The sequence below is a fragment of the Astatotilapia calliptera genome, chromosome 23 (assembly GCF_964374335.1).
Source record: "Astatotilapia calliptera chromosome 23, fAstCal68.1, whole genome shotgun sequence".
Lineage (NCBI taxonomy): Eukaryota > Metazoa > Chordata > Actinopteri > Cichliformes > Cichlidae > Astatotilapia > Astatotilapia calliptera.
The window spans coordinates 24015544-24039269 of NC_137443.1; the positions used below are offsets into that span (position 1 = coordinate 24015544).

The window sequence follows — 23726 nt, forward strand, 5'->3', positions numbered from 1 at the left end:
CCTCAGACTGAGCTCCTCTCCTCTCGCTTACTGGAAGTACTGGCGTCCAACCGTTTGCTGTTTGTAACCGCTCCAAGCCTGTTGAGAGTTCTCACGTAGGGCTTTTTTTCTTTAAAAACCCTGCCTCTCCTATACCTTTTTGTTCTTGCCTTGTTCTGGCCGGTCTTGTAAAGAAGCGAATCGCTTTCCGTTTTGCCTTTTATCCTCTCCCTTGATGGGCCTTTCTAGCTACATGACTTGCAAATCACGCGGTGATACTGAATGGGATTGGCATTTTCGGATGTAAATACATAGAATATTTCATATTTGGTAATGGGCAATGGAAGGCAGATGGAAGCCTAATTATTGTATAATGATATTTTTCCCCTCTCTGTCTGGGCCGGCGATGGTGAATAAATATAGCCGCGCATTCATGTATTAATTCGTCTGTGTGGATATTTATTTGGTGTTTGCTCATGTATTCATTTATTAATTTATACACTTGGGTCGTCTTTGCATCTGGACAAACGAGGCCGCTGCGAAACGGAGAGCTCACCCTCGGTTTTTGAATCGTGTCACCGGAAATTGCGGGGAAGCGGCCAATCAGACGACGCTCTAAAAGAGTTTCCCGAAACTCTTGCAAATCAAAGTCAAACTTTGCTCATTTCTGCAAGTTCTCCCCCCAACCTCTCTTCTTCTTACTACCGGATGCAAGTTGGCGATGCAAAGCCCGGAGAAATCCAAGGCAGGTCACAGGAGAGTGACAGTTTAGGGCAGTTTATATTAGTATCGATAAATAAACATTATTTAAAACATCTGTCAGGCCCGGTTAAATATCTTCCGTGTGGTTCAGTGACTTCACCAACCCAGGGCATCGAATATTTAATTATTGTACTAACTGAATAATGAAAAAGTCAATTTCCAGACCGGCGCCCTGTATGCAGAAGACAATTGCATTTCTAATATCTGCATCTGAAATCTTCTTCACACACCCTCCCCTTCCTGCGTCCCGTCTCGATGCCTCGCAGGGGCTGCGAAGTCTCCCGCATTACCATAGCTCTCTTCCTGACTAAGTCTGTTCCTCATATTCACTTGTCGTGGCTAATTACGTGTTTAACCCTGTGCTGGTGAGCTTGTTTTACATTCAAATTTATGGGGACCTCGCTGATCTGAAGAAGCAGGAATGAGTGGGGACGCGACAGCCGAGATCAGTCTTCTGGTAATTGATTATCCTCTTAGAAAAAGCGACAGCTTCCAGAGGACTGCCGTCTTGAAGTTGTTGACCTTTGACCTTTGACGGGTTGGAAATGCAGAACGTTAAGGTCACAGGTGGACGGTGGGAGAGCTAGCTGTACGTTTTCTAAAGTGTTTAAGTTAACTGTTTTTTGGGGGACTACTATTATTATTATTATTATTTTTATTATTATTGTTGTTGTTTCTGTGGAATTTCATTTACATTTTTATTGCCAGCAAATGGGAAAAAATTGCTCTGTTTTCATATAAACACAATGCTGCAGCAATAATTTTCTGATCTTGTTGCTTGTGGAATAAATAATTACGCATATGTTGTCAATATTTACATTTCCACTGTTTAATTTAATTCTAATGGAAGTCCCTGGGCGATACGAGCAGCAGCTAATAGAAGCGAAATGATTAAAGCCCTTTCTCCGTAATAACCCTGCTGAAAACACAACTTGCTGTACTGTAATCTAATGTAGCATTTCGGTGTTTACAGACTTCTGTTGTTGATTTAATTTCCTGATGTGATATTTTTTCAAAGCCTCTTTAAAGGCGTCTTCTCTGATAGGTTTTTATTAGTTTTGGAGTAAAACAACAAGAAGACAATTGCCTGCGTAGGTTCCTGCATTGTAAATACACTCCTTGGACTCGCCTTTTTAATCATTACCACACACCCTCCCCTCTGTACAGTGGTTCCATTGTGCTGTAAGCGCCGTGCATGGTGTGCGTTTGTGTGTGTTTGGCATTCAGTACCAGGCTGGGTCAAAGCAGCTTAGTTCCGATCTGTTGGGTGACCTGCCCGAGCCTCGCTGGCCTCACTGACCCGCATGATTTCATTATGGAGAGGTGTGGCGCATGGCCTGTGCACGCACACACACTCGCACACACATGTATGGAGCTACAGCTGGAAAACGAAGACATTTTTACATACACTCAGGGGAAAAAAGGAGCAGGAACATATGTAAATACATGAAAGGAAAAAAAAAGTCTTTCTTACTTCCTGGAAGATGTGTACACAACTGGTACTTTGAATTGAAGTCAGTTTTTCTTATTTTTGTGCTTTGACTTAATTCAGGCAATTCCCTTTAATTAATCCATGAATTTTACATTCAAAATTGCATTTGAAAAAAAAGCTAAAAATTAAGGTTTCCTAAATTCTAAAAGTTGGTGGGGTGCAGTGCTCAAAAAACAAGCTGTCCTATTCAAAAGTGCGCCAACGACAAGCTGAAAAAAGTTTTTTAATTCTTAACATCTTGTAGATACACTAATAACAATTATTATTTCACCCCAGTTCAAATAAATCTTCAATAAAGAACAAGATTTAACACCCAAAAAAAGTTTTATCTGCTCCATTCAAAATTCCTCTGACGAGAGTCTAAAACTAAGCCTGCATTTACAAAATCAAGACATGAGGAAGCAGACGATTGTTGGATGCAATTTGTAACTAACGTGTTTTTGTTTGTAGAAAACCACCGTGGAAATTACTGCCTTAACTGTCGACACCAGCAACGAGAGCGAATCGATCCTTGGTCCAGCCGCTCACAGTGATGTCCGAGGAAAAGCAGATTTCTGCAATCACACACACACAAACATACACTTAAAAGAAAAAACACATGTAATTCCATACAGTCACTGTTATTTCTCTGATGTGCTTGGACTGTGTGTTGAGGGTGGTGTACAGCACACCATCACTAGATGGCGATCTAGGTTAAAGTAGAGTGCTGCTGGGAAGCTTGGAAAAGCAGACCACTGTTGCGTGGCAAGTGATCCTCCTTACTGAAGTGTACACACTAATGGCATGTAGAGCTATGGAATAAGACTAAATTATTCCTGGGACTGGGTCTGTCTTTTATACTCGTGAGTGATCCAAGTTCTGAAGGCACAAAAACAACAACAATACAATTTTAATTGCACTTGTTGGGAACACACTACTTCCAATATCTGATTTTTAAAAAAATTACGCGAGATTGTGTTTTGACTCTAGCCAACCCCACTTAGATTTAAGCAAGATCAGGATGAGAAATTCATGTCTGAGTGTGTTTACAATGACAATAAAGAGGAGTGGTTAAAAACACAAATTACAAATATATCAAGAAGTAGTAGAAAGTATACTTTCCATTATTGTTTAATAATGAACATGCAGTTGCAAATGTAAATGTTTATAAGGGGAACCAGCAGATATGGCTCAATGTGAAGTTATTTCTTTAAAAATTGTAACATGCAGATGATCATAATCATCCAAAAGCTGTATGAGAGCATTTTTCTGAGTCCCGTAACCGGTGTTGCTGTGGTATTTAATGAAGTGTACGAAACATTAATGGACATTCTGACTAGCTCCGGAGTAGTAAAATGAAAATCATAGGAGGAGAGAACAAAAATGAAGATGGCAAGCAGTTAACAGTTAGTGTGTCCTCGTGCATTGTTATATAACTGTAAAATGGCAAAAGTAAAAAGAAAAAAAATGGAGCAAACTGTAGCTGATATACTGACCTGCTTCAGTGGAGTAATATGTGCTATAAGGCGACATGCTTTTCCTTCCAGTACCTTGAAAAAAATTCTCTGTTGTACTTACTTGGATGGAGAATCAAAAACACAACCAAAAAGTAACCCATGAAAGTAAAAATGTGGCACGTCTTTGAGAAAGTTTTTTTTTTTTTGCATGCAAAGCTTTACTTTTACAATTGACTTCTTTCAAAGCGCACACAGTGGACTTTATTCGGAAACCGTTGTCTCCCAGAAAACAGCTGTAAGTTGTCAATATGACTTACAATTTGGATTTAAGTTAGGCAACTTCTGCAATAGCATGCAAAATGTGCACGGCTGTCAGCGCCTCTATGGTTAACTTTGTAGTTTCTCTGCTTAAATCTAGCACAACAGTGAGTTAGCAAACTTAAAAGTGGTCCCAGACAACCCTCACACTCAATCTTTTTTTGTTGAGTTTTGGGTCAGATTGCTCAACTTCCATTCTCCTTCTTCATAACATGGACTTTGTCTCTCCCTTTGTAGATGGAAATGCTCCTGCTAATCTATCTTGAGGACCTGACCTATCCAGAAGGTAAAGAAGCCATAGCCTAGCTTTACTTGGGTAGTCTAAGTACCTCACCCTCCATATCTTACTATTTGCTTCTTTATTTAAATACATTTTTGTTCTTTTTACTACCAGAATAGCACACTTCCTGCTAACTTAACAAGCAGGGTTTTTTTTTACTAAAGAGCAGGGCTATGTTTTAGCTTGATTTAAGCTAATTCAACTATTACATTTGCTATGTAGCTAAAGCTGTAATAAAAGTTAACACTTGATATTTAAAACTAAAATTAGAGCCACACTTTTTATTGCTGGTCATTACTTAATTCAAAAGGCTAATACTGAGCAATTTTTTGTAAAGAAATACTAATATTTGAGGGGGGTTTTGGGTCCATTTTTTATAACAAAAATGTTATTTCTTGCTAATGTGATGCACAGCATACACTAAACAAACTGTGAGACATTAGCATTCTGTTTTTGCTGGATTGTCACTAGTTGTGCTTATCTAGCTAATAAACTTACATGGAAGCTGATACAAACTCCAGGTGCCATAAATTAATAGTAAGGACAGGGCTTGCTTATGTTAGTCATGATGATTATTACTTAAAGATCAATTAAAACACAAGTAGGGCCTATTCAGATTTAAATTTTCGGAAAAAATGAATATTCATTTTTGTGGCTACTGTTTAGATATCTAAACAAACAAAAAAAGACAGTGAGAGGCCACTCACTTCATATGCATCCTTAAGTTACTTATCTAGAAAGAAAATGAATATCTCAGCCAGATGTTTCAAGTTTAGACTTTACACATTGCTGTGATGTTTCATGAACACACAAGACGAGACGGTGTAGGAGAGACGCAAAACCAAAAGAGGCCGTTAACGGAAAGGAAAACAATGAAAGGGAATCTATGTTTAAGGCCAAAGAATCAAAGCTCTTTTATTTGCATAACCTGCATGCAAGCATTTACCATACACACACACACCCCACACGCATACATCCCATCACTGTAGTATCTCATCACGTCTATCTCCGCCTCTTTCCAATCTCCCTCGCCTTCTTTACATCAACTCTTTTTCTCATCCTTTTCTTGTATTTCTCCTCTCTCCCCTTGCTCTCTGCCTATGCAAGTTGTCATTCTCTCACCATAATAGCGCTTCTGCGCCTTCATGTTGCTGGTTGTTTGCTTGAAACGTAATCTGTAGATGTAACAGAGGAAGAAATTGAGTCTAACAAATGGCTTGAAAGGCTCACGCGGCATATCAAGCCCAAACCAACAAAGGCAGACAAAACGCCCGTCTTTTTTCCTCCCCTCAACATCTGAAGTTGATATTTTCAACAGAATAGCGCGCGGCTGACGTTCCCTGAATAAAGAACGCTGCGTTCGCTGCTGCTGTGTTGTGTTACGCTGTCATTCTGACTTGAATGGGAAAGTTGAGGCCCGTTTGTTTGGTTTAGCTGTTGAGGAGAAATGGGTTTGTTTGATTAACATTTTGCTTGCGCATGTCAGTTTCAACTGCATCATTTCTTTGGGGAAATGAAAAGAATTGAGACTGAGGCAGAGTAAAATGTAGAATCTATCTATCTATCTATCTATCTATCTATCTATCTATCTATCTATCTATCTATCTATCTATCTATCTATCTATCTATCTATCTATCTATCTATCTATCTATCTATCTATCTATCTATCTATCTATCTATCTGACAACATAAATAATTTGAGTAAACTGGACAAGTGATGGACAAACGAAGTGTCTGTCAAGAAGCCATTCATAAGGAAGGGAAACAGGGAGAAAAGGCTCAGGTACGGAAATTACACAAGAACGAGACATAAAGCAAGTCATATGAAATAATGAATATACAACTTTGTTCAAATCACTGTCAGTGTATACAGAGGAGGTCAAGAGAGAGAGAGAGGTACAACAGTGAGCATTTACAGCCATCTGTAAAACACGGTGGAGGCTCTGTCATGGTTAGAGCTGCATTTCAGTCAGTGGTGTTTGAGATCTTGTGAAAATAGATGAATTATACAGAAAAGTACCATCAGATTTTGATCCACTATCTGCAAAGGTTTTGATAAACAACAGCTTCATCTTTCATCATGACAACGATCCCAAACACACTGTCAATGCCAGAAAATCATACCTGGATAGAAAAACACACAGTGGAGCACTATCAGTCATGGATCGGCCTCCCTGAGCCCGGACCTCAACATTATTGAAGCAGTGTGGGATCATGTGGACAGAGAACAGAACAAAAGGCAGAAACATCCAAAGAAGAGCTTTGAATGTCCTTCAAGAAGCCTGGAGAACTATTCCTGAAGACGACTTAAAGACATGACAAGAAAGCTGCCTAAGAGAGTTCAGACTGCTGAAGAATAAAGGTGGTCACACCAAATATTGACTTTCAACTCTCTACAATTGTACAAACTCTGTTTTTTCCCTGTGTGTTTGCATGTTTCAGTAAATCATTGGAAATATTTCCTTTCTTCCCAGCAAAATGTAAAGAAATTACAATGATTCAAAACTCTTGCACAGTATTGGATATATAAAATGAAATTGCTCATGGGCTTCAATAGGCTCATGTGAAACGAGCTTAACTGTAACTGTGATTATGGCTATTACTGCACACCATGACCCACACATTACTACACATTACCTCAATATGTGTGTGCCTTTACGTGTGTGTCTAAACTAGACCGTCAGCTCTGCCGCAGCAGGTGTAATCTCTTGGTTTCACTAATGCGCAGTGATGACATTGTTTTTGAAATCTCAAAATTGCCTCCCAGTTCACAAAAATCACATTACCCATCCACGGAGTAATGTCCCATTTGGAGAGCAATGCTGCTAGCTTACAGATCAGGCAGGTGCTGCCTCAAATCTCCTATAATGCACTGTGATGTAGAACGCCATAAAAGGGCTGTTTTGCTGCACACAAAACAAAATGCTTACTGTTGAAGAATGAACCTCCTACGACTGCATAAAAGCAGAGTATAAATGGCAAAATGAAACCAGTTTTCTTTCTTTTGTTAAAAACATTCTTCTTTCCTTACATTACAGCTTGCTTCTCACTGTCACTTCCATAGATTAAATGCCAGCTGTTGCTTTTACGGCGCCAAAATACCCCTTATTTCTTCTTCACACAAGCTTTTTAACTGCCATTATCTATACATAAACCCAGTCCCTCGTCTGGCACATCTCTAATGGCAAATTCACGCACACCTCTTCCCCTCTCTCTTACACCCGTTTAATTAGCTGTTAATCACGGGCAAACTCACATGCTGTATTCTGTGTTGTGAGCAATCTGGCACTTTGGTGGGTTTTCTGGGTGTTGATAACAAGTTGGTTTTAGCATTTGTTGGTTTATTATTTTAGATTCCTTTAAAATTGGTTTTTGGGGTCTGAAAATGTTGATGATAAAGACAAAGGCAAAGTGGTGGGAAACTTCTTAGACATTTCATCTCATTAAGTCTCCCTTAGGGGAACTACAAAACCACAATACAGTACACGTGATATCCCTAATTTCAAATGTATAATCTTCGTCTTTGCATTGTGATGATTTTTTAGAGTATCATGACGACAGAGATTGCACAGGCAGGTAAATACTGAGTTAAGATGTCAGTGTGTTCTTGTGTCAACAATATAAGGTGCTTATTGTTATGATAAATGATAAACGGCAAAACAGAGGAAATTGCTCCACAAAGGTAAGAGCAGTAATGAACAAGTTAAAGTACTAATATTACAAGTAATCCAATATATTAAATATAGCTCTAATAAAAGTTGTTCTAATATTTAACTTTCTTGATATATTATCCAAAATTGAAATATAAAACATAAAAAACTTTAGTTTAAGTGCCCGTCTTATCATACAGACAATTAGATGAAAATTCTAACTGGGAATTCGGAGATTCTGGTTTTTGAATGAGTCTAGAATGCACTATCAAACCTGTTTGTATATATAGTCTTGTCTTTCCCTTTATTCTTGAAAATGATGACACATTTTCTTGGTGGGTAAAAGGTTACTGGTTCAATTCCAGCCAGGGATATAAATCTCCTTTGGGGTTGCATCTGGAAGGGGATCTGGTGTAACAAAAAAAGGCAACTCTGAACTAAAATACCAAAAGTAGTACTCATTAGTCACCATGCAGCATGATCCAAATGGTCCATGTAATTACATATTGTATACTGTATTACAAGTTGAAATTAATGAGCCTCGGTGTGAAAACATCCCTTTTGTGTTGTTACAGCTAATAAAGTGGCAGTCTCAGAGGTTTCCATTAAAATATGCATTGCCATATGAGTACTTTGGAGTATTATGAAAGTATGGCAGTATTTATATATTTACATTCCCAGATTAAAATGATTCATTTCCATTAATGTTCAGAAACAGTGACAGTCAAGCCATTTATTTCGGCTTAGGCAGCAGAACTAGTCGGGTAATATTATGCACTTGCCTGATGGTACCTACCCGAAATAGGGATTGACACTGTGATCGGTGTGTCCCTCCGAGATGTCACCAGCTTAGTGTAGATGACACGTCGGTGCTAAAAACACTGAACAGGAAGAGGCAGATGCAGTGAACTGTTAGAAGAAGCGCCCCAGGTGAGAGACTTCTCTGAGAACTTTCACTTTCACGTTGCTTTTTGCAGACCCATGGCTCACTTATTTCTTAAATCTAACTTCACAGACAGAGTTAAATCTGATATTTTTTTTAGACTACAGCTCCATGGTGTAAATAAGCCTTTATACGTGTAGTGCTTCGTTTCTGCTTTAAGCTATTTCAGATTTTTCCACCTAACATAATGCATCATCATATAATTTTCTGATTATATTTTGTATTAGTGATCAGAATCCATAAAGCGTGTGTGCTAACTATAATAGCAGTACTGATATAATAAATTTAGTGGAAGGAGGAAGCCAGTTGTTTTTAACAATCGTCCTGCGGTGATGTTATTATGACACCATGTTGTGTATGATTGCATTTTTGGACTGTGATTTTACATCTTTGTAACTACACCACATTAGAAGAAAGAAATGTGTGTCTGACCAGCCATTAGCCAAGACCCAAGAATTTGAAGAGACAGCAGGGTGAAGCCATTAATGACTCTTCTCCCTCACTCATTTCTACGTCGAGTAGGTGGGAGGCATACCTTGCATCTGGTCATTAACTGACTCACCTCCGTCATTTCTTTCTTGAAATGATGCACTAAAAAAGAAGGAAAAGCTTTGCATACGTTGCATATAAGTGACAAGGATGGATGATAGTGAAACAATTTGATAAACTGATGCTAGCCTCATATCCGTACAGCCTCCTGTGAGTTTACATGTTAGGTATAGTGCAGCTGGAACAGATTTTTTCCCCACAAAGAAGCTTTATTCTAAGCTGTGACACTCGTATTTTTTTTAAAAAAATGAACAGAGTGAAGCCAAACATCACAAAAAGCTCCGGCTTTTAGAAACTGACCGGTGTGCAGTATTTTTAGAGACTCAAAGAAAAGAGAAAAGTCCAATGAGATGTGAGAGGATTGCTGCAGCTTTTAAAGAAAAAACAAGTGACTAATATTTGCTCTTGAACAGCATTCACCATGAACCACCCTGCAAAATGTATTGTAAGCTATTACAAATAATTGCTTTTCCGCTGTCTTCACTTGCACTCATTTCCCTCAATATCTAATTCTTCTGTAATATTTGTGAAACCGTATTAGAATCACAGTGAATGTAATACAATGTGTTATCAACCCATTACCTCCCTTCAGGAATCAATAATTCAATCATACAGCGATTTAGATGGAGTTTACACTCTCGCCGCGGCCCACACAGTGCACTGTACATTGCGTCCTTTCCAAGGGGACGCTCCTCTCGTGCCCCCAAGACCCCTTGACCACCCCCACCCCGCCTGTGACTCAGACTGCACGGTGGGGATCAACCGTGGCCCTCCTCTCCTCATTAACCTCATCTAATTAGATGGCAGGGAAGTCCATTGTTCGCCCTAATGAAGCCTCAATGGAAAGACAGGGCCTCGGCTGGCTCTTCTGACACTGCTGTGAAATTACAATCCCTGATCCTCGTCCTCCCTCCCACCTTCCTACCCCTGGCCTCTTTCTGTCTGCGTTGGGGTTTCTTGGAGAGCTTCACCAACGTTGGAGGTTGTCTTAGCAGATAGATTGAGAGACAGATGCAGCAAGCTGTCTTTTTTCTCATTCCTATACTGCTAATTTTGCTCCAGCAGCAACGCCCAGGGTGGCATTAGCTCTGCTTAACCCTCCAGTATGGATCCCATCCACTAATTACTTAGCTGCAGTGGTTCGCTGAGATTTAAGTACCACCTCAATCCCATTATCTTCCATCCTTACAGCTAGCCCCTGTTGCCCGGGCTCTTTGTAGTGCAGGAGCGGAGGCTGCGGGGTTATTGATATGGGCCTCCCTCGCAGATAAGATCCACGGCGGTGCGAAGGAGGAGGAGAATGGCGGGCTTGGATGGAGAAACAACACAAAAGGGGAGGGGGGCCTGCACCTATGTAGGTAAACCGAAGGTGGCAACAGGAACACCAGGTTGTGACTCGGGGAGGGGGGTTAAAATTGGATGGGGTGTTTGGAAAGATTATTTGCCCTCCAGTGTTTTCACTCTCTCTCTCTCTCTCTTTTTTTTTAAAGAGGTGGGGGTTTCGCTCTCTGCTCACCCCAGAGCAACTAATTACAATTCACATGTCACACACTCCACACATAATAAGAGTTAGGAAACAGAATTAAAATATTCCAAAGGCCTGCAGGGGGTGTCATCTCGGGAGAACGAGGGGAAAGTGTGTCTCTTTTTTTTACAATGGGGTGGGGAACTGCGCATGTGTTTGTGAGCCAGTGCATGCGGCATGTGCGTGCGTTTGTCAGGGAGAGGTGGGTGGATCGGGGGTGGTGTCGGGGGGGGCGATTGGCGGGAGCGCGAAAAATCTACAGCACTCCCCGCTCTGTGCGTTCCCGCCTGCTGCCGTCCCGTCGGCGGGCCCGCCGCCCCACTTTCTCTTAACACGTCGCCTGCTTGGCACGCTGGCTCGGCTGACTGTTAGGGTGGCGGCGGCTCCTGGTGGTGGTGGTGAAGTTTCCGAGGGGGTGAGGTGGAGGGCAATTGAGTGACATCTGCTCTGCTGAGATGAGGGGGCAGGCGGGCTCCTGGCATCAGCGGCTGTGGTGTCGGAGGCGTTGGCACGAGGCTGGCTGGGTACAGCAGGGGTGGTGGCGCCGGCAGCAGGCGGTGGATGGCCTTAACGGAGAACCGTTTGCTCAAACAGCATGACATCTCCTGGAATGAAAGCACACACGCACACACACACACACACATACGCACAAACACCCACTTTTTTTTGGCAAAGCTTGTGCGCTTCCATGCACACAAACTGGCACTCCATCCTTCTCCTCGTTCTGTCACGTCCCCCTCTACTCGCCTGTCTTCCACCTCACACTTCAGGTTTCCTCAAAGCCTTCCCATGACCAGCGCACACTCGTCGCTCAGTGTCTGTTTTCTTTTTTTTTTTTTTAACCCATGTTTTCATCTGAAGTCTGCAAACGTGGACGGCGTCGGCGGCGTGTTTCATTTACGTCGCCAGTTACTTTCTAACTCTCTTCCATCTCTGTCTGTCTTTCATCCTCTATCTCTTCAGGTCCCCCCCCCTCAAACCAAACACCCTTAATGAACTGTGAAGCTGACACCTGCGAGAAAGCAACAACTACATTAAAAATGAGCGGCAACGTCCCCCAAAACCTCCGCCTCGTCACCTGCCACCTCCTGAACGAGACAGGGAAGTGAAAGCACCACAAAGGATTGGGTAGTTGATGCTTTGCTTTGGTTGCTATTAAAGTTTTGAGTTATTAGCAAATAGTAATTTTGAGTAGAGGACAAAGCATTCATGTAACCTAGAACGTGGTGGTGGTGGGGTGATAGTGGAGAAAAAAGACAAAGAAGAAGAAGATGAGTGACGTTTATTAGGTTGTATCTAAACGAATCCACCACTCTCCTCTGTCTCTCTCTTAGAAGTTGTTTCCCTCCACTCTCACATCACCGCTGTTGTCGAGGCAACTGTGACGCTGATGCGCTGTAAATTGATTTCCCCGAAAGATGTGATGGATGAATAGAGAATGAACATCTTCATCGCTGACCCCGGCGCCGATTGCTTCTCCACCCTGCCTGCGCCAAAGATGATTGACAAGGCTGCTAACGAGTGCCGTCGCCGGTCGTGTTATAATTTTTTCTTCTTCTTTTTGTTTTTGCTGCGTTGAAAACAGCCGAGATCTCGCTCGGTCCCGAGGTAATGAGCTTCTGGAGGAAGGAGAGGGAGGAAGAGGAAGAGGAGAGGCTCACCCTGGGAGAGGTGAAATAAAAGAGTGGGAGTAAATAAAAAAGAGGAAAAAAAGGGGAGACAAAGCACATGAAAGTAGATTAGAAAGAAGTTGAGGTTATCATTGACTTGAGAGGGGCCATTTCATTGTTTATCTGCTGTCTTGATGGATGTCTTTCAAGCTGGGGCTTTCTTAGCCGCGGTGCATTCGTTTCCCAATCGCTGAGAGGCAAGAATTTTCAAAAGGCCCCCATAAAATGTGGTATTTGCATTAAAAGTATTTGATGTAAAACAACAACAAAAAAAAGTGCAGCGCGCTGCAGATTGCATATCAGAACGCGCACGCTCGGCCCCGTGTGCCTGTGTGTGTGCAATGCATGCATTTATTGTGTTTGCATATGCATGTAGGCATGTGTAAGGCTCTGGCATGTGTGTGTTTGCGTGTAATTTATTCCTCCACGTGGGGGCTGAGGGCAGGTCTCCCTCTCTCTCTGTTTATTTGGATGATTAGGAGGTGACAATATGTTGCTGATGATCAGGTTTATAATCAGCTACCATCGCAGATTATTCTAACCTTGATTAAAGACCTGCGGTCTCCCTATCATCTCCCAGCTCAGCCTAACAAGATAGGACGACGCTCTGATTAATGCCAGAGAGCGACTAGTCATGACACAAAAGGACAGGCCTGCATCACCGCGGGAGGACTGTCACGCACCACACTTTGTCTTTCTGATTTGTCTGCTTGATGCAGGACCTTTGTCTTAATTATTTGCCTTTAACAAATGAATCCGTGTGAGACTGATTCACTTTTCATTACTGCAGTAATAAGGATGGCGTTGTTGATGCCTGCCATGATTACATGGCTCCAGAATCTCGCCGCAGCACATCCACAAGCCCCCCCTCCCTTTTACAGAATAAGTCATGAACTCGTCACCAAACTTTTCTTTTGTCTTCGCTGACAATCATTACTGCGACATGTGCACGTGTCTGTGTGTGTGTTTATGCGGGGGTTTGTGTTTTCCTGGCAGAGCGTTTGATTCATTATGCTGCGAGGTGTTGTTGAGGTCCCGGAGGTGTGTAGGAGAGGATTGAATGAATGAGTCGCTCTCACAGGTTGTCAGATGATGGAGGCGCTGATCCAGCGTCTCTGGCAATCAGCCGGACGGAGGCAGACACAGAAGCCGCTGGCCTTTGATTCACTTCAGCCACTCTCTCCCTCTTCCTGTGGGAGTGGGATCATCACATACGGATACTGCTGGCGAAAACAAACCTCTAGTTTAACGGCGATGTCACAATGAAGAGGAGGCTCAGTGATCCACCATTAGGCACAATTTGTTTCCTGTTTTCTTTCCTGAATCACAGTAAAAGTCAGATCTCGCATCTGTGCGTTTGACACTGGATACGTGTAACCTTGGCAACTCCACATTAAGATGGTAAATGGTAGCCTGCCTGATGAGCTTATCAGAACACGATTATTTTTACTAAGAGGCTAAAGCTACTCACTGGCTCCAAAAGCCTTCATTTACCACCTATTTACTTCAGTGTGACTTTTCTTTTTACAGCCAGTGTTAGCTTCAAAGTCCCAAACAACCAACAAGATCCTTCGTCTAAGGCAGGCGTGGGTAAAATTTTTGTTCGGACGGCCAGCTTCACTTTGGTATGATAAGCAAAGGGCAGTAACCACATAGAGGGATGACACACAAGGTGGCCCCAGTGGCCTAATGGATAAGGCACTGGCCTCCTAAGCCAGGGATTGTGGGTTCGAATCCCATCTGGGGTGCTGTCCAGCAGAGTGGCCCAGTGAAACCATGCTGGGTCCTTAACGCAGAGGTCAATGGATCGAAGCCATTCTCTGCTCGAACTTTTAGACAGCGGGCTTTCTGTCATTAAGGTCACTGTTTAACGTGTCCATTAATGGACACTGTTTATATATGCACTTACTGGCCAAGTCATTCCTAGTATCTGTTTGGACCCTGCCTTAGCTCTTAATGGCACAGGGTGCTGGAACCATTCATCACAGATTTTGGTCCATGTTGACATGATGTGAATCTCCCGTTCCAATACATCCTAAAGTTGCTCTATTGGATTGAGATCTGGTGTCTGCAGAGGCCATTTGAGTACAGTGGACTCATCATGTTCAAGGAAACGCTTTGATTTGGATATATTCACCTTGCCCTGAGACTCATCAGACCAGCGAACCTTTGTCAGTATTTTATGGTCCAGTTTTGTGTTTTATAGCCTCAATTTCCAGTTCATAGCTCGAGACTGGTTCCCATTGCGGACTTCTGCTGCTTTCAGAGATGCTCTTACACATACCTTGGTCGCAACAAGTGTTTTTTTTTTAATTTACTGTTGTCTTCCTTTAGCTCAAAGCAGCCTGGCCATTCACCTCTCACCTCTGATATCTACAAGGCATTTTCTCCCAGAAAACTGCTGCTCACTTTTTTATATCATTATCTGTAAACACTAGAAATGCTTATGTGGGAAAATCCCAGCAGATCAGCACTTTCTGAAATAGTCAGACCAGCCCATCTGACACCATCAGAAATGCCAAAATCAAAACTCATGCTGGTCTTGAAACTCAATTGTCTAATTGCTTTTGAACCTCTGAAAATGCGGAACTGTTTATAAAAAATGCTCTAAAAGCTGTAAAGCCAACAACCTGCAGTTCAGTCACATGTTAGTTATTTGATTTAAAACACGATGTTATGGTCTAAAGTAAAAACGTCCACAAACTTATGGACCTGATTGTATCTAACAGTATAGATCAGCGGTCCCCAGCCTTTTTTGCGCCACGGACCGGTTTATGCCCGACAATATTTTCACGGACCGCCTTTAAGGCGTCGCGGACAAATACAACAAAATAAAACTAGTACCGGTACCGAAAAAAAGAAAATTTATTCATAACACACGTGAAAAGACCAAGGAAAACCGAGTAAACGATAAAAACGATAACAAAATAACGGCCAAAACTGATAAAAACCCTGAAAACTATACATTTCACACCTGAGCCTCAACTCTCGCGGCCCGGTACCAAACGACTCACGGACCGGTACCGGTCAGAGGCCCGGGGTTGGGGACCGCTGGTATAGATGACCTTCTCACTTATTTACAGCCCTGTCATATGTAAATTATCAGTCCCATTGCCAAGTTTAACTTGGGTCACCGAGGGTTATTTAGCCTGTCGTTGCTAGTCTTTGAATTTCAGTCCTCAGTCTGATTAAATATACAACAGTGTGGGTCTGTGGGATACAAAGCTAAGGTCAACAAAACAGGATCATTACTGCAGCCTTCAAACGTATTCTTTTACCCCTTTTATTATTCATGTTGAACTGTAAAATGACTTTTGTAAACATCAGCATTATAACATCAAGTACATAAAAAAAACACATTAAAACATACAAACCTCAATTTTTTTTTATAGGCAGTTCAAGTATTTAGGTTTTCTCTGTTAAAATATACATTTCATATTCAAACCACATCTTTATTTTTCATCATAAAACACAATGCGCTTTGTAATCCCAATTTCAACAAACAAAGGTCAACCAATTACCAAAATTCAAAGCGCAAAAACAAACTCATTAATTTTATCTAATGAAGTTAATATTAAAAATGAAATTTCAATTATTACACGTCGAGAAACTAAAATGTTTATTCTCTGTGTGCAGATTAAACAAACTTTTCTTGTGCCTTTCGGTGACCGTAGCAACGCCATAGTTCCCCAGATGGGCAAAAATAAATAAAATTAAAAAAAAATCAGCATTTCAGCTTGTTTACTCGAGGACAGAAACCGAGTGTGCTCTATTCGCCCGAATTGTTCTCGCGTCCAGGTGCTCTTTGGACAAGGTGCCTTGCATGGAGCCACGCTGAGCTGTGGGACAGTCTAAATGGAGGAGGTCCAGCCACTGATTGTCCCTCTCCTCTTTGATATTAAAAGCATTCTAGTGAGAATAATTTGTGTTTAGTGCCCCGCTGCGGATCGAGCCGTCCTGTTTGACCAACCGAGCTGACCTAATTCATCCTCTCCAAGAGCGCACAAGTGTTTGTGTGCTAAATGCAGAATAGCTGTTGTGACTAGCCGGGCGCACACAGAGCCTTGTTGTTGTTGCCGGGCGAGCCTGTGTGTGCGTTTGAGGGCCACTGAGTACGTGACCTCTCATCCAGCATCTCCAAAGCGCCGGCTCAGCAGGCGGGTAATTCATGCCAAAGCTTTGGCCGCCCCGCTGCTCGGAGCACGCGCCCTCCCCTTCCCCCTGCCCCGAGCAGCCCCTCCCACCGAATGCCCCCTGACCCATGTCTCCGTGGCGATGGGGTGTCCCGTCACAGTGAGCACCTGGCACCTGGCCACCCCGTCTTCTTCGTCTTCTCCTCTTTCTTTTCTCTGTTTTCCCTCCCTCACAGGCCTCATCGGGGGGTTCTATAATGAAGTTTCACATCTTCATTCAGGGAGCGACAGGAAGTGGTCCAAGCCTGGAGCGCTGTCAACATGTTGAAGGATGTTTCAATTCTTGGGAAAATGCTTTTCGTCTTCCTGCAGGACTGTTCTGTTTTTGTGCCCTTCAAACTTCACGGACACAAACGCGGGCCTGTCTTCACATCTACCTTTGCGCAATTTCTAGCTAGCATGACTCTAACAACACCAAACTGTAAACACTAAAGCAAGCTTTTAGCTCAGAGATGTCGAACTCTTTTTACATCGATGGTCGCATACATGCAGCCTACTTTGGGCAACTTAGTTTTTCTGCCTGATAAAGAAACATTGCTAAATAAATCTGTCAGCAGGACTCTTTAGATTTCAATTGTAAGAAACCCTCGGCTCACATGGTGCTTGTGCTGCCTGGGTGGGTCCAGGATGAGTTGTCCGGCCTCTGCTGGGCTCGGGTGGAGGCCTTCTTACATGTTTTCTGCTTTTATGTTCTGGTGTGCACGCTGGCTGGATCTTGATCTTCGCTCTGGGCTTCTGTCAAAATGTAGTTGTTTTTAATCAGGTCAGTCCAAAGACCAACATTGACGTGTCTCTGTTTAACCTTTGACCTCTGTTCTAACCTTTCCTACTGTAGTGGCAAGAAATCTGTAACCCTGCACAGATTAAAGCCCCGATCGTTCCCTTCTACTTCTTTTATTCTTCCCTCTTTCCTGCTTTACCTTCCGCCTCCAGACATGACATCACGTGGCCGCTGTCTCGACGAATCGCTGGGCTCCTGTCTCATCTCTCTCCTTATTACATGCCGATTAGCCCTACAAAGTGGTATAAAAAGGTGTCTAATGCAATTACCCTAGTTAGGACATTTTAATAGTGTGCTGCGCCTCAGAGATGTATGTGCCGTCCAGGCGCTGACATTAAATCAATAATCAGCATGTCACGCCTGCTTGTTAATTCACAGCTTTGCATTTTATACCCCAACATGGTGAGATTGATCATTGGTAGCGGGGGTTTTGAAGTGGGGCAAAGGGGTTTATAATGATATGTGTAATGGAGTATGGGCCACGTTGCTTTAATTTGCATGGTAGATACTAACTGAGATTTCATCTGTGGGATGCTCGCAGCCTCTAATTTGTTCGGATAAATTGCGATATGGAAGAACAGTAGTTTTATTGAGTGTGCAAATGACTCTTTGTACATGAATGTGTGTGTATGTGTGTGTGTGTGTGTGTGTGTGTGTGCTGGAGGAAGGGAATGACTGAGTGAGAGCACTTCCTTTGTTTCTGTGTCCCCACCACAATCATAACGTCATTACTCAGCACTCATTTCTAAATTATCTCACTTATTAGTGGATAAATGCGAGTATTCATAGCTCATTATATCACTGTCACATTTCCCCCCCTCAAACTGGCCACTGCAACTTCTTTATTTTAAAAAAAATGGGAGATGGGACAGAAGAAATGTGACAGGAGTGGGTGTGACCGGGATCATAACAGCAGAAATCAGCTTACAGGCAAGTCGAAGGTTTAAAGAGTTTGTAAAAATTAAGAATAATAGAGTTCAAACTCAATAGACTGTGTGTGAACTACATTTTCCCCATTTTGATTTGTGCTGTGATAGTATTTTATACTTACTTATATTATTCAATATTTTATACTGTGCACTATACTTTTCTAGTAAAGGGTCAGACCCCACTTTTTCCTTCGGACCTGTCTTTGTTCTTTGTGGTATAAATTCTGAAAGATCCTTTAAAGACTCTTTAAAGACTTAATGTTTAATGTAACCAGAGCCAGTGATCCACATCTTAGTTACTCTCTGGTCCTCGTCTGGTTTCATGAGTCTCCACGAACAACAGAAACACCACTCAAACAAAGTGGAGCCCAGAGCAAAGCTCAGGAGCTGAATAGACATTTTCCTCATTCTGCTGCAGGTCACAATGGATCAGCTGTAGACTGAATAATATGCAGCACACTAAGTGCACCCCCAGTGGCCTAATGGATAAGGCACTAGCCTCCTAAGCTCAAGCTCGTGGGTTCGAGTCCCATCTGGCGTGATTTCTAGCAGCGTGGGCATCACAAGTGTGCTGAGCCATCTCCTGCTAGCACTTTTAGACAGCCAGCTTTCTGTCATTATTGCAAAGGAAACTGTTTATAAATGCACTCACTGCTAGAACATGGCTGTATCCTGATGAGACATGGTGAGCGCATTTCCACAGTCTTAAATCCCCTTTCTTCCCTGTCCTCATGCTCTGTTTAAACTTCAGCAGGCTCTCTTCATCATGCTTAAATGCACTGAGTTGCTGCAAGGCGATAGGCTGATTGGATATCTGTGTTAACAAGAACCTAGACATTCGTAAACTTATAAAGTGAACAGTTAGTGATTGCTACCTAAATCTGTAAAGATGTCCATCAGATCATAGAGCTGGATATATGCACAGTCAAAGTTTGAACACAGTCTTAGTGGAATGTTTCTCTTTTTCATTTTATGTTTTTATTTTTCACATTTTTTATCAAAAAACAACAAAATCATCTGAGTTCCCCAGTGAGCTGCTCTCAGTTGAACTTTCTTCACAGTGTTGATATTCTGCTTTCTACCAAATATGTGCAATCTGATCCTCGCTCACTTTGCTACTGAATAAATGTTTCAGCAGCGGCCCAGTGAGAGGAAGACTAAATCAACAATGCACCTTTAAAGCCACCCAACGAGTAATGAGGACTATTTATCAAATTCATTTTACATCGTAGGCCACAAATAACTCGCTCAAGTGGCCCCGACTAGTGAAAGTTCCCCTTTCTCTCAATAAAGAGAAATAAAACTGAACATTTAATCCCAGAGGGATTTTTAACAATGCAATTTCAACAGCGTGTCTCAGTTTTTCCACATGATAAAGACACGTTGGTGTAGTAGATTAGCATGACTGTTTGGGCTTAAACTGTAAGAAATAAACGTGGAAAATCACAGAAAAAGTTATAAAACATAAAGAAAATTAACTTTTTTTTTGTTCAGACTCACTGTAAAAAAAAAACAACAATAAACAAAGCCGTCTGACTAGGGCTGCACGATTTTGCATAAAATGAGAATCACGATTTTTTGGCTTAGAATTGAGATGACGATTTTCTAGCGATTTTCTTTTCCAGTATAAATATTTATTGCACTTATTAACTGCCAACCCGTTCTCACTCCCAAAGCGTAACATTTTACGCTAGGTGACAAATCGTCACCATATTACGTTTTCGGCTACCCACCACGTTCCTAAATGACGACCTCGGAAAAAAGAGGAAATATGAGAACCGTCTGGACTGAATCTACACATGTTCGCTCTTTTTCTTCAAATCGCTTAGAAACACACTATTTAACATCATTAAAGGTCAGGGCTAGGGATAAGGTTAGGTTTAGGGCTGGAATACAGGGCTGGAACGTCTATTACCGCGGGAGCGTCATTGCACTGGATCCCAGTCATAACCCGCCGCGTACCATAAGAACGCCGAAGGTCTCCTTTCGCGTTCCTCAGGAACGCCGCGGGACGTGACAAAACGTTGACATGTTACGCACCGGGAGTGAGAACGCTCTGCAACTGCACATCAACTTCGTAACAGTTGAGACTGAACATGAACACAATAAATAAACATAAAACAACAAATGTCTCACGTTTTGTGGTTGCATTTTCCTAAATCCCTCGTTTTGCACAGTGTTGATGGGAGCCATATCTTTGGTCAGGTGATAAGTGATAGCCTCCGTAATTTCTTTGTGCCTGCGGGAGTTCGACGTGTATAGGGAAGCGCTGTATAAGGTTCCCATTATTGATGTTTGGGTGGTTGACCGGGAGGGATTTACTCCTGTCACTTTCTCGTCATCCCTGACGTGCTCTCCATTGTTTTTTCCCTGCTAATTTTAGCATCACACGGCACAGCTTCTGTATCACGTGGTATAAGGCTCCGCCCTTGTCATTTGTTGAGCAGGAAGAGTGAGCGCTTGTTTTCATGCAGAGTACGTCCCGGATCAAAATGCGGTACAATCGCCGTCGTCTTTTTTTTTAAAATCGTTGTCATTTGGAAATGAGATCGCACATAAGTATGAATTGAGATCGCGATTTTCTAACGATTAATCGTGTAGCCCTACGTCTGACCCACCGTGCTCCTTCACATTTTCCAGTCCTCCAGTCGGCTGGATAGGAATCGTTGTCAGGCAGATTCTGGGCCCCAGGCCTTATGTATGTTTTTCCAAAACAACATAAAGGAATGCAGGATGGCTCAACACTTTTGCACAGCACCATGCATCTTACTACTCAGCAACAAGCAAGAATTAGTGACAGGTAAATAGCTTCCTCAGTGGGCTTCTGTGATATGGCACAACACTTTCACGCTGTGTATAAGTGTACCTTGAAGAAAGCCAAGTAACACCCACAGGAGGTGTGAGTGTCACGGCTCCCCGAGCAGACCTCCATCATCGTCTTCTATTAGTCTTAATTAGACCTTCATCTAGGAGAGTCACTCACTATGCCAGCGCGTATTAGCGGCCCCTGAGAAAACACGATCCTGTGGCTTCACGTTGGAAATGACCAGCTCCTGCTCTTCCTGCCACCTCGAGCTCTGCAAACTCCCTTTGGGCTCCATTCATGCAAAAGCACACATCAGCACTCCCCAAAGGGAGAAAGAAAGCCTCTCTCTAACGTTTAAAATCTCCAGCATTTGTTTCTCGGTGCGTCCCGACATCTTAGCAGATGAAAGGTATGAGAAATGTGCGCTAATTTATCATTTATCATTTTAGAACTTGGAACAGGAAGGAGGTGGGGGGGAGGGGGGCGACAACAACCTGCTCAACCTTGGAGGAGCGGCATGGAAATCAAGATGAGGCTTTCATGAATGTGACAAAGTCTCAACACTTTCCTCCTCCCTGATGCATAAAGTATGTTTCGCCCTTGCAATTCAAGGTTGTGAATAATGTGTTTTTCTCTAAACATTTTAATTAAAAAACATCCATATACGGCGATTCAAAGAACTATGATGCAGCTACCCCTCCGCCCCACCACCACCACCACCACTCCTACCCACACCTCCCTTCTAAGCTGAAGTAATTCTGCAGCGACGCAATGACGCCTCAGTTTCCTTCAAGGAGATCGCTGAAAGCCGTATTAATCATTGTCTGGTGCTGGCCCACCTTCCCCGGGTGTTTTGCATCCTGCGACATCACTTTCAAAGTCTACCTCCTAAACTCGGGAGAGTGACAAAGTGGTTCTAAAAGACTAACGGCGTTGAGCATATGGCAGAGGGTGGTGGTGGTGGAGTGGGAGGGGGACAGTCAGGCTCCCTAGCCAATCCAAAGAAGATGAAGGAAGGTGTTGGGGGAAGGAGGGAAGAGTAAGGATGCAGAAATGACGATTCTCCTATAGAGCAAGCACCTCATGTTTCCGACTCTACTTTCTACCCTTTGCTTAACTCCATGCTAAGCTGCGTCTGTGTGGATGAAAATGTCCCTCCTCAGAGCGGGAGGCAATATTTTCCAGGGAGCAACCTGTACACATGCATTAATAAACACAGATTCTTAGTATCTTGGCGAGTGTTTGCCTCACAAACAAATGAATGCCTCTCCATGTTCCTATTTCCTGGCGGCCTCTGATTGGTTCTGACAGATATTCAGGGTTTTTGGTGAAGTAATTAGTGAGCCTCCGGGCGTGAGCTGAGGAGAGGCCTTCAGCGCTGGGTTACTTCACAGTCTTTCCTCTCTCCTTCTCAGGTAATTGCTAGCAGCTGCACAGCCTGGGAACTGAGTTTAAAAGGAGCTTTGCATCGATTCCCTTTATACCCCCTCCTTTCCCACTTTCCTTCTCCCGTTTCCTCATCCGTGCCAGCACAGCCTCCCCAGTGATGCCTCAGATCCTGCAGACCGCTCAGATGTACCCGATGCTGCAACAAGCTGGAGCCACTGCCGACACAAGTACCCGGGTGACTGCAGCCGAGTAAATATTACAAATTTTGTTTACCTACGGTATCCTAAAGGGCCAAAACAGAGAGCAGTTTTATGTTTTTGTATGAAAGAAAAATGCACTCCAACCTCTTTCCCTCCAGAGGAAAACAAACAGAGTGTGTCTAAGTAATTGTTCATCACCACCTACAGGTTTGCACAGGCCTGCGGAGCCCTGGACCGCTTAGGATGCACTTACGATTCTCTTCTTTCTGCATCCGTCTTGTTGCACAAGTACAAGTACACAGTGGGAGGACACCCATGAGCGATCCGAGCAGCAAAAGTTTGGAAAACGAAACGTGGTCAAGGTTAGACCAGAACTTTGGCTGAGATTTGGCAAGTCTGTTAGTCAGAGAACTGAGATTTTTTCAGTAAAAATTAAAACTTAACTCAAAGACTTTCCCCCCCGCTCGCACGATCAACTGAGGTCGCTGCATTGGATGATCCCTCCGCCCTTTCCACTCTTTCCAACTCCTACACCTCGCTTTCCTCCACAGCTGAGATGTCAAACTCATTTTACATTGTGGCCCACACCAGTAAAACTTCCCTTTTTGTCAGTGTAAATAACTTTAAATACCCTTTTAATTCATGAAATATTTCAATATAAGAAAAAGAAGAGAAATGCAAGTCAATTTTTACTGTAAAGCCACCATTAAAAAAACCCATACATTTTTAAGGAAACAGTATAAAAAAAGGGAACTTTCTGTAATTTAATTGTTTATCTGTTTATTAAATGTACGAAAATATGGTTAAATGTCCCATAGTCATC

General features: G+C 42.7%; 1 non-coding gene across 1 annotated transcript; it reads left to right on the forward strand.

The window, feature by feature from the left end:
• The first annotated feature begins 14280 nt into the window (after nucleotides 1-14280).
• On the forward strand, nucleotides 14281-14353 carry trnar-ccu (transfer RNA arginine (anticodon CCU)). Its single transcript has one exon. It is a non-coding gene; the product is annotated as a tRNA-Arg (tRNA).
• The last annotated feature ends 9373 nt before the right edge of the window (nucleotides 14354-23726 follow it).